The sequence below is a fragment of the Photinus pyralis genome, unplaced genomic scaffold (genome assembly GCF_008802855.1).
Source record: "Photinus pyralis isolate 1611_PpyrPB1 unplaced genomic scaffold, Ppyr1.3 Ppyr1.4_LG3a, whole genome shotgun sequence".
In the NCBI taxonomy this organism is placed as follows: domain Eukaryota; kingdom Metazoa; phylum Arthropoda; class Insecta; order Coleoptera; family Lampyridae; genus Photinus; species Photinus pyralis.
The window spans coordinates 2431650-2443192 of record NW_022170509.1 but is presented as its reverse complement, the minus strand read 5'-3'; the positions used below and the strand labels follow the sequence as shown (position 1 = coordinate 2443192).

At 33.9% G+C, this 11543-nt stretch overlaps 1 protein-coding gene across 1 annotated transcript in view; it reads left to right on the top strand.

The window, feature by feature from the left end:
- The first annotated feature begins 5598 nt into the window (after positions 1–5598).
- The window catches only part of LOC116165979, a 152178-nt gene continuing 146233 nt past the window's right edge, over positions 5599–11543 (top strand). The window contains exon 1 of the mRNA XM_031480773.1: positions 5599–5804. The gene's annotated coding sequence lies outside the window, so the exon portion shown is untranslated. The remainder of the gene's footprint in view (positions 5805–11543) is intronic.

Below are 11543 nucleotides of genomic sequence, written 5' to 3'. Positions count from 1 at the left end.
AGAGAATGAATAAACATTCCTAATTCCAAACAATTACCGAGATCGTCAAATGCCATCCAACATTTTAAAGGGGCTCATTTCAAATGTCAAAGATTTATCGTGCAAAATAACCCAACAAAAAGAATTTAAAGCGAACGGGCGAGCAGATCGATAAATAATTATCAAGAAGCGCAAGGTGTAATGGTAAAGTAATATATATTATATATTATTCTGTATTTAATTGCGACATTTTATTATATTATTATTATTATATTTATTTATTGACATCATTCGTTCCTACAATTTCCGAACGACATCGGCGCGTAAACAGCACTAATCTGTTTAGACGTGTTCCTATCGAAATCACAGGATCATAATAATTATGACATCTCCTGGTTATGCTTAGGAGCAAGTAATTGTTTAGTTTCTGTACCGCAGCTTTGAAGTCCTCAAAGAAAAAATCCCAAATTAAATATACCTCAAAGACTGAAGGAGCAACTTAGGGACGTGACCCCCCAAACATTTATAAACAGAACGTATACAGATTACAGAGTAACAATAAAAAATTTAAAAACTAGCCCTAACTATTAAGTTTTCTAAAAATCAATCGTCATATTCAATTATTAACAATCATACTATCAATACTTCTCTAAGTCTGTAAATCTTTAACCATTTTAATGAACTTTATTAACGAGCTTCTTGCGAGTTTATAATTTTGCGGTGTCTGTTCGTCTGTCCATCCGTTAGCACGATAACTCATAAACGAATGGACCGCTTACGATGAAATTTTGCAGGTGGATTCTTTATCAAATTTGTAGATCGGAGTTCGAGAATTGGCAATGTAGCCCAAAAAATAAGGAAGGCCCTTTTGACATCTCCGTGAGTTATGAACCGAATTGCATGAAATTCAATATTCGTATAGCTTTAGCCATATAAAACGCAACTCCAAAAATTGAGCCTAATCGATCAATGAAATTTGATACATAGTCAATTGGAATAAAACCAAATTTAACGCCAGTTTCAAAATTTCGCTATGCACATGCGCAGTGCCAACTTTCTTATTTATGGAGGGATTTAAATGAAATTTGATACATAACCACTTGGAATAAAAGCAAATATAACGCCAGTTTCAAAATTTGGTTTTGCGCATACGCAGTGCCAACTTTCTTATTTATGGAGGCATTCAAATGAAATTTGATACATAGCCACTTCCACTTGGAATAAAAGCAAATGTAGCGCCATTTTCCAAATTTGGTTTTGTGCAGGATGTGCAGTGCCCATTTTCTTATTTATGGAAGCAATTAAATGATATTTCATACATATACACTTTAAATAAAAGCAAAACTAACATCAGGTTTAAAATTTGGTTTTGCACATGCTATAGTCATACCAAAGATCATACTACACTAGATAGCCAGCGTATATGCAAGAGTTGTTTCGCGTTTAAGTAGTTCCATAAAAATATTTATAGGGGGCTTTCAAAGTTAAGAACGTAACTGATTCATCCGAAGCCGTCTTCGTACGAGTTCGAATCATATCATAAATACAAAGAGTGATTATTGTCTAAACACGAGACACATAAACATGACCTACTGAACACTCCTCACTATCATTGGGATAAAATTACATTTGTACGTGGGCGTCATTCAAGACAAGGTAGATTCTATTACAGACAGGACGTTACAATGAAAGAAATAATTTGAAAGGTTGTACACAATATTCCTTTTGCTTTTTTTTAACCAGCGCTAACCAATACATTTTCCAGATTTTCGGATTAAATTAATAATTGCAAAAGCGTCTTTTTTCTTAGCATAATTTCTGAAAACTTTTAGTTTCACGTAGGTATCTACGATACTTAGATTTGTTGTAATTAAGCATTTTATGATTGGGATAAACGAGATATCCCGCTTAGCCTCCTACATAATAAAATTGTATCCAGCTAAAGTGAGTCGGAACTAGAAGCGTCTGTGGTTATAATTTCAAAGAAATATCTCCATAAATATGAAAGTTGGCATTGCGCAGTCTGCGCAAAATATGGAAAATATGAAACTGATCGAAATGGGCAAATATAGACCATAACGGCTATCAATTAGCGAAAACCCGAAGTCTCTAGGTGGCCCAGGGGCCGAGATCTCGATGGAACGGACGGACGGACAGACAGAAACACGAGCACATAAGCTTTACCTCAACTTCGTTGTGTTACGATAAAAAATTTAATTTAAAACAAGATGTGAATATTCGGAATTTTAATTTACAGTAAGGTAACCAGATAAAACATCTATAACACCCACACAAGGTTGCGCTTAAGAATGACACCGATATCCCATACAATAGCCCTTTGTTCTAAAAATAACTGTGCTTTGCCATTTCGCGCGTCTTCTTACCCCGCCAGGTAGTTTGTACTATTCTCATAAAAACATAGCCGCTGGAGGACGCAGTCGACTTATGTGGCGGGACAAATTATGAGAGTCTAAAATTTATACAGCGCTGTCTATCTAGTGTAGTATGATCTTTGGTCATACCCAGGAGCTCGTTTTTTATATTTGTTTAGTTTATTGTAATTCTAATATTTTGAAGAATTCGCCATTTTATAGAATGTGTAAGTATTGTAACATGTTTTCTAAAAACTATGATATCTTGTATTTGCCAAGGGTTCAATTTTTAGATTTTCATTGTTAATAATTAATATTATAAGAAATGTTAAAATATTTTTTGTCTTTGTTATATGATGTATTTTTAATTTTATTGTTATTCTACTCATATATTTAAATTTCTCTTTTTGTTACTGTACTTGTTTGCGTATTTGTTATATGGATTTTATCTGTTAATTGGATACTCATCTGTTGGGAAAAATATACATTATTATTATTAAGAAAAGTTGCACGGTTGGTTACAGATTATTTAATCATAATTTATAACCTTTGAAGGAAACAAAAATACTTGGTGTACCACAAAAGCTAGAGCCCTCGTAATCAAAGATTGCTATGCATTATACGTGTGAATTTTCTAAAAATATGCGTCAAAACGAAATGGAACTACATATATACTATAATAATAATATAATAATAGATACATACTAGTCAACAGTTTTTGTATTGTAAAGTTGAATAACATAGCCGGGAGGTCGGGTGTTTGAACCTGGGTTGAGGTGAATTTTTCATCTGTGGCAGAGATGGGAATTTCCTTAGATCAGTTTCGAGCATTCTGCCGACTACTCCGAATTAAGTTTTCCTGCAGTTTTCCTAATTCGTAAGGTAAATACCGGAATAGTATAGAACAACTTAAGACCTTCTGTAGGGGCACCTACGAAAGCCTATTGAGGACCCAGAGCAAGAGAGGGACAATAAATAAATATTTACATACTTTAGAACATTTGTGTTTTAGGGCATAATTCATGGCAGTATAGTATGAAATTTAAAAAATATTTTCCTAATATTAAAATTTTAAGATTCTGTGGCTAAGTACCTGCAGCCTATCTATTTTTTCCCTTATCGGAAGTAAACCTAAATTTTCTTAATTAATTCATGCGTCATCCTTATTGCATGCACGGGTTATGTTAACATGTTCGAGTTCAGGTAGGTATCAAACAGGCCAAAATTGATTTTAATTTTATTATGTCCAGGGGTTACTGTTAGCCCTGATGTTAGCCAACTAGCGGACCTCGTAAAGGACGTTTTTTCTTTCATTATTTTTGGAAGTTGAGTAGTAGTAAAACAAGAAAAGAACTGCTTCCGTGAAATGCTGAAAGTACCCGTTTTTGTATTCTATGTGAAATGTTGCTTCTTTTGATGCCCCTGTGTCAATATCTACGGAATTTATGGTTTTTATGTTATTTACACTTTGATGAAAAAATGGCAAATGTAAAGGGAAATTTATGGAAATTGTAAAATTTAAGGAGATACCGTTTTTTTATATTTTTTTATAGTAGAGTGCAATATCAAGATCGACGTCAAGATGGTAAAAATAAAATTCAAAAATATTATTTGGGGTGTCCAATCCGTCACGATAAGCTTTAATTGCTAGTATAACATTATTGAGGATTCTCATGTGTTGGCGTTGTGTTGGGCGTGCGACGTAACTACACTACAAGGTTCACGTTTCCTTGATATAAATTAAATTGAGTCTCTTTGTGTTTTAAGCTATCAAAGAGGGACACTGATAATATCCTATCAAGGGCAATGCTGAGCGGTGAACTAAACTGGATTGGAGCTTATTGTAAAAACTTGACATGCTGACATAGTGTGCAGATCAGAAGTTAATTACAACAATTCCCATATATTGTCTCAAAATGAAACTGATGTAATATGCGATATACTGGACTATTCGCAAATGAAACTGAACTACAGCAAGAGTAAGGTATTTTATTCAATCACTTGCTTTTTAATATGCCGATATGACAAAAATTCTACATTAAGAGGAACAGATCAGCTAAGAGACCGGGAATTGTTAGAGTTTGTTTAAAAAAAGTCCTGCATATTTTTGAAAATAAGTACTTTGATTATTACAGCGTACTGCTTTAATTTGACCGAAATTATTTGTTGTAAGATTTTCGCTTTCATGTTTCAGAAAATTTGAAGCAATTCCCTGTGTTATTTAACTTTTCACATCTGAAGGTGCCGTTTTAATTCAAATCAAATCGAAGCGTAAAGCAAATTACTTTGTTTTAAATTTTCCCATTTATTAAATAGTAAAAGGATGTTCCATACATAATCACCTACAACTTATGCGCCCAAAAAGCCTTTAAAAATAAAATTGATTTTACGCATAGTTTGGCGCATTTATACTCGAGAAATTTTCCAAAAACGAAAAAGAAAAATATGGCACAGTACCTTATTTTAATCCAGGAAAATGAAGTTCCGTGAATTTTCGCTGCAGTTCCTTGGTTAGCACTTTAATTATCCCGGCGCTTTTAATGATTTTTGATGAGAAATCACATAATTATGAACATTATTCGGTTAAATAAATTCCGCGCTCGTAAAACGTTACCGCAAATAGTACGATAAACACGACGCGCATGCCAAATGACTAGGCACGATAGGTAAGCCGATTCACTTCCAGCCAATGGCAAGCTAGCTTGTTTCGAACTAACGACGAACACCTGTTGTTTATCGCAAATGTTATCTGGTATACATCCAATTTGCTACATTTTTGTATAAAATTTATCAAATTAATGGATTTTGAATTAAAATGCATTTCTTATAGACTGTATACTTTAAATGTCAAATTTAGGTACTGAACGAGTCATTTTGGAAAATTTGCGCTTAAATTTATTCCAATGGGATATAGAGAGTTTTCCAAAAGATTATTTTCCCCCAGCTATCGATACGAGAAAGAACATAAAGGAAAACAGAAAACTCTCTATATCCCATTGGAATAAATGGGAACGCAAATTTTTCCAAATGACCCGTTCAGTACCTAAATTTGACATCTAAAATATACAGTCTATAAGAAATGCATTTTAATTCAAAATCCATTATTTGATAAATTTTATACAAAAATGTAGCAAATTGGACGTATACCCGATAACATTTGCGATAAACAGCAGGTGTTCGTCGTTAGTTCGAAACAAGCTAGCTTGCCATTGGCTGGAAGTGAATCGGCTTACCGATCGTGCCTAGTCATTTGGCATGCGCGTCGTGTTTATGAAACTTAAATCGTACTATTCGCGGTAACGTTTTATGAGCGCGGAATTTATTTATCCGAAAAATGTTCATAATTGTGTGATTTCTAATCAAAAATCATTAAAAACGCCGGGATAATTAAAGTGCTAACCAAGGAACTGCAGCGGAAGTCCACGGAACTTCATCTTCATGGATTAAAATAAGGTACTGTGCCATACTTTTCTTTTTCGTTTTTGGTAAATTTCTCGAGTATAAATGCGCCAAACTATGCGTAAAATCAATTTTATTTTTAAAGGTTTTTTAGGCGCCTAAGTTGTAGGTGATTAAGTATGTCACCGGAACGCCTTTTTTTACTATTTAATGAATGGGAAAATTTAAAACAGAATAATTTACCTTACGCTTTGATTTGATTTGAATTAAAACGACACCTTCAGATATGAAAAGTTAAATAAAATGGGGAATTGCTTCAAATTTTCTGAAACATGAAAGCGAAAATCTTACAACAAATAATTTCGGTCAAATTAAAGCAGTACGCTGTAATAATCAAAGTACTTATTTTCAAAAATATGCAGGATTTTTTTTAATAAACGCAAGCAATTCCCGGTCTCTTAGCTGATCACTGTTCCTCTTAATATGGAATGTTGGCCATATCGGCATATTAAAAAGCAAGATTGAATAAAATACCTTACTCTCGCTGTAATTCAGTTTCATTTGCGAGTAGTCCATCGCATATTACATCATTTTCTTTTTGAGACAATATTATGGGGATTGTTGTAATTAACTTCTAATCTGCACACTATATCAGAATGTCAAGTTTTTACAATAAGCTCTAATCCAGTAATTCATTACAACTTTGAGCAACATTTTTGTGTTTAAAAAAATTGTCATTTCTCACAATACTATAATATACTGATTTAAAGCCTCTCCATTTATTAACAGCTCCTAGCGAGTTTATAATTTTGCAGTGTCTGTCCGTACGTCCGTTCGTTTGTCCGTCCGCCCGTTAGTATAATAACTCATAAACGAATGGACCGATTACGATGAAATTTTGCAGGTGAATTCTCTATCAAATTTGTAGATCGGAGTTCGTGAATTGGCAATGTAGACGAAAAAATAAAGTAGGCCTTTTTGACATCTCCGTTTCATTCAATATGCGCATAGCTTTAGCCATATAAAACACAATTCCAAAAGTTGAGCCTAATCGATCAGCATTCCAAAGTGCCCTTTGCGCATCTCGACCATTTACAGACCGAATTGCAAACTTTTTATTTATGAAGGTATTTAAATGAAATTTGATACATAGCCACTTGGAATAAAAGCAAATTGAACGCCAGTTTCAAAATTTGTTTTTGCGCATGCTCAGTGCCAACTTTCTTATTTATGGAGGCGTTTAAATAAGATTTGATACATATCCACTTGGAATTAAAAAAAATTTGACACCAGTTTCCAAATTTGGTTTTGCGCATGCGCAGTGCCAACTTTCTTATTTATACAGGCATTCAAACAAAATTTGATACATAGCAAATGTAGCGCCATTTTCCAAATTTGGTTTTGTGTAGGATGTGCAGTACCAACTTTCTTATTTATGGAAGCAATTACATGAAATTTCATACATATACACTTTAAATAAAAGCAAAACTAACATCAGGTTTAAAATTTAGTTTTGCACATGCTATAGCCATACCCGCAGGAGCTCGTTTGCTATATTTGTTTAATTTATTTCAATTAAACTTAAGAAGAGCAAGTTTAAGATGTTTATTCGCCATGCGCTTATGATTGGTAATTAGTTTTGCGTTTTCCAGTAGTAAAAAGTTCAATTGAATTTGTAATTGTTTTTATAATGCTACAATGTGTACATACCTACAATCGGTGAAATGGAATGCTTCCTATTTCTCAAGCATATACGTTAGATCAAAACCATCAAATGCAAAATCCGTGATTGCACCACATGATAATTAGATTTCTCTGCAAGTTTTAGAGTGAGTACCCACCGGTTAATCGGCGAGTATTTATTTCTGAAAGAAAAGTGATGTCTACTTCAAATTGCGGCCGAATGAATGCAATGAACTAAGTTGTCGCCTTCTTCTGTTGGCAAATTTTCTGCAAAACTTAATTACAGTCGTATTTACTAAGACAAATTCCTATAATAATAGAAGGGTTGTAGTTGAGTACGATCGCATTTCTCCAAATTATGTATTGTTGACGCGATAACTTAGTTTTTTGTTAAATATAAACACTATTGTTTACTCAGAGATTGTTTGCAAACATACCTACACGAATACTAATAACCACTCTATGCTTTAACACAAAGCCTCTCTTCCCAGTATAGCTAGAGTGCATATTGATCTTTAAATTTCAAAGCGCGCTATGAAATTAGATAAGTACCTTGTTAAGTGATTTTAATTTACTATGCCAATTTAATAATACTCACTTTTCTGGTGCATTTAAATAGTGGACACCTTTATAAAATTGATTATTGGAATGCAAGTACGACGTGTTATGATTGAGTAGATAACAAAGATAATGTGGTAAGGTATTATAAATTATACAATGACCAAAAACAGCCTAATCGAATGTTTAATCATAAAAAAATAGTCTGTTGTTGTAATTTTGCCCTGTTCGTTGAAACGCGGAATAGGCAATAATTTAGCATCAAGAAAACGTACAATTAAGTAAAAATATATTCCAGAAACAGGAGAACAAGGCAGTTATCAAAGAGACTGTAGATGATGAAGGTGAAAAAGAGGAAGAGGGAGATTTAGTATACAAAGGAAACGAGACCAAAACTGTTCAAGATAGAAAAAAAGTATTAAAGCAAGCCAAAGGATTAAGAGGCACCAACATCTGGATGGATGACGATTTCTTTCTAAAGATTCAAGGGGAAAGGAAAGAGTTAATATCCCAGTTGGGATTGGATAATAAAAGGAACCTGGACGATTATGGTTGAGATGAAGATGAGATGTGAACGAGCAGTGGCATAATTACAATAAAGAAAATTAAAAAAAATAAAAATAAAATAGAACAAAATATACCGAACGAATTTGTAGGCACTTAAGCGATTGTAATTAAACACCTTAACTACTAACATTTATTGATCCTTCAGGTACCTAACATTATGCTTTTGCATTGATTGCACACCACTAAAATCTTGCTGTAGATGAATATGGTCTGATCGGACCGTCTAACAATTTCCGTAATGCGTTGCAGAGTCAATTTTGCAGCAAACAAAGAGACCGCCAGAGACATGACTAAATCAATAAAGGCGTAAATGCTTTCAGTTACAGAAAATATCGAGTAAACCGAAATGGACATTGAAATATTAGGCTAAATGAAATGCTCGTTGTATAGTAAACAGATTATGTAAAAAAATGGTGTTAGAAATAGTTTCCGAGCATCAAAACTATTTCGTCAATTTGAGCTTGCTAGCTAAATGTATAGACTGGAATGCATAAATTGAAGGTACACCACATATTAAAAGTCGTTATTGACTTTATGTCTGAATCCGAATTCATAATTTCAGTGTAGGTGTATTTTATTTACGTATATCTCAATATATGAAATAATGTTCAAGAGTATGTAACAAAATTGATGCACTCAATTTCAGATTAAATCTCATGACATCTATCGCAACCTGTCGTCACATAAACATTAATAACAACAAGCAAGCTACAATACAAGAAAAAAAAGCGTGCTTCATTTTGCTACATTATTATTAAGAGGAAAAATTGGAGATTGGTTGGATTACTAGTCGTGAATGTCAAAAATAGCTGATAAGTCAGTATTTGAAATTCTTAAATACACCCGAGTCAAGCTATTCAGATCCAGATGCATTTAGTGAGAATGAAAATGAACAAAGAGAAGTTTTATTGAGGAAGTGCCATTTCTTATTAAAGCTCTCTTCAAAAATAACAAAGATATTAGCGAATTTTGGGATTCTTTGAAAGAATTCGGAATTCGTTCGGTCTCTAAAATGCGCAATTTTGCCTACATGCAACCTACTTCATGTCATCCCACCTTCGAATTTGGGACACACTGTACACTATTTTCCAATTATTTAAAGACTCATATTATCTTCCAGTAATTCTGTAATTCCACTCTATCTGGTTGTAAAAAACCTAACTGCTATAATGTTACGAACTTCGAACGTTCAGTAGTCAAGAATCTATAATTCTCAAAGATCGATAAATGAATTACCACCTGCTAATAATTTCACCTAAGTAGTCGTTAGTTAAGTGCTGGATTTCAACGTAGACGTAGAATTAAGAAAAATACCTGCCATTTTTGTTATTTAAAATTCATGAGATCGTAATGCACATTTCAGTGAAACGCCGCAATTAGCGGAGCTTTATGTGCATTAGGGTAAATGCAGTTCTTATTTCCAAGGAAAAATATAGCAATGAAACGACAAGTGCACTTGAAGCGACGGCGGCGGTGCTCAGCTACCGGATATTACATATTCCGACCGGCAATGTGTCACCCAAGAAGTAAACTAAGGAAAACGTCGTTCAACGTCCTTCATCTCTTTCATTTGGAAGAGAAGGTGTAATTCTCATCTAATTTTCGATTATCTCTGATTTTTTCAGACTAAAATACGTTTCGTATGACGTGTAAATAGCGCCGATGCTCCAACAATGCCCAACAAATTCCTAAACTAGATGGGCCGAACTGAATAATGTGCTTCTAAGACGTAAACGCACATTCCAAGCGAAACAAGTAGAAAATTTAGATATTGCGCTTTAGTAAGAAAAACTGCAAGTGGATTTCGAACATAATTGTGCAGGCTGTCAGATGAAGGTGTCTGGCAATCCACTTGCGAATTCACGCGAGAGTAATGCATGTTCTCCTTAACTATTTTATGGCACATCAGAGTCAAACTTTACGGCACTACGGCTAGGCTTCCGGTATCCTATCCGATACATTATGGTTCGCCGTTACTCTGCAACGGTTCTTCTAAACAGCTGAGATAACTAAAAGATTACAGAAGAATTTTAACTTACCTCCACACAGCTGAAAACTGAATCTTACCTATTATCTTTTATCTTTCAGCAGCTTTTTAGTGTAAATTTTTTGCGGCGTTAACTTACTTTCAACACTTATTCAAATTCTGTATGTAAGCACTTCGCCACCTTAAACACGTTAATCCTGTTTCATTATTACGTTTTACTTTAGTGACACTGTTTATAAGAGTGGAGAATCAAAATCATCTTTCATATTGGGCTCGCTCTATGTTGCTAACTAGAACGATGCTATTATCTTATTAATAGCGCAATTCTGTCAAAAAAGGCGACGGTTTATTTCCACAAGGACTTTGAAGTTTAAATTAATTTCCTTCCTACTTACTTTAAAGTACTCTTTCGTCATGTTGATAACAAACTTTGGGGTTGCACGCGCTCGACACATTTTTACCACTGTAATGTATCTGCAAATGGGGATAATCCTTTTTATATAGCGATGCACGTTCCTTACACTTAATAAGAACCTAGTTGAATTCGTACTTTTTAAATAACGTTTTCAGAATACCTCCGAAACCCTTTGGAGCACGCTACACGTTTAATTAACTTGCCTTTCATACTTCCGAATAATTTCTAGGCACTTACATAATTATGCCATATCCCAACAAAAACATTGGATAGTTAAACAATCAAAACAGAGGATTGACCCACTGTTGTCATGAAAAAAGTATGGAATGTGTTACAAACTAACAATAGCCAATCGACACTCGCAAATTGCATCTATTCTTCATATACATGCTCCTTTTTCCTTTTGATTTGATGCGGAAACTCATTCCATGAAATTGAAAATACTGGATTAAAAGAAGTTACATATGCTGTATAAAATGTTTATTATTATTGAAACATTCGGTAGAGGTTCCATAAGATTTTTTAGAGGATCTTCGGATTTCATTAGGGAGTATACCTTGAGAGTTTTTGGGAGCAGGTAGAC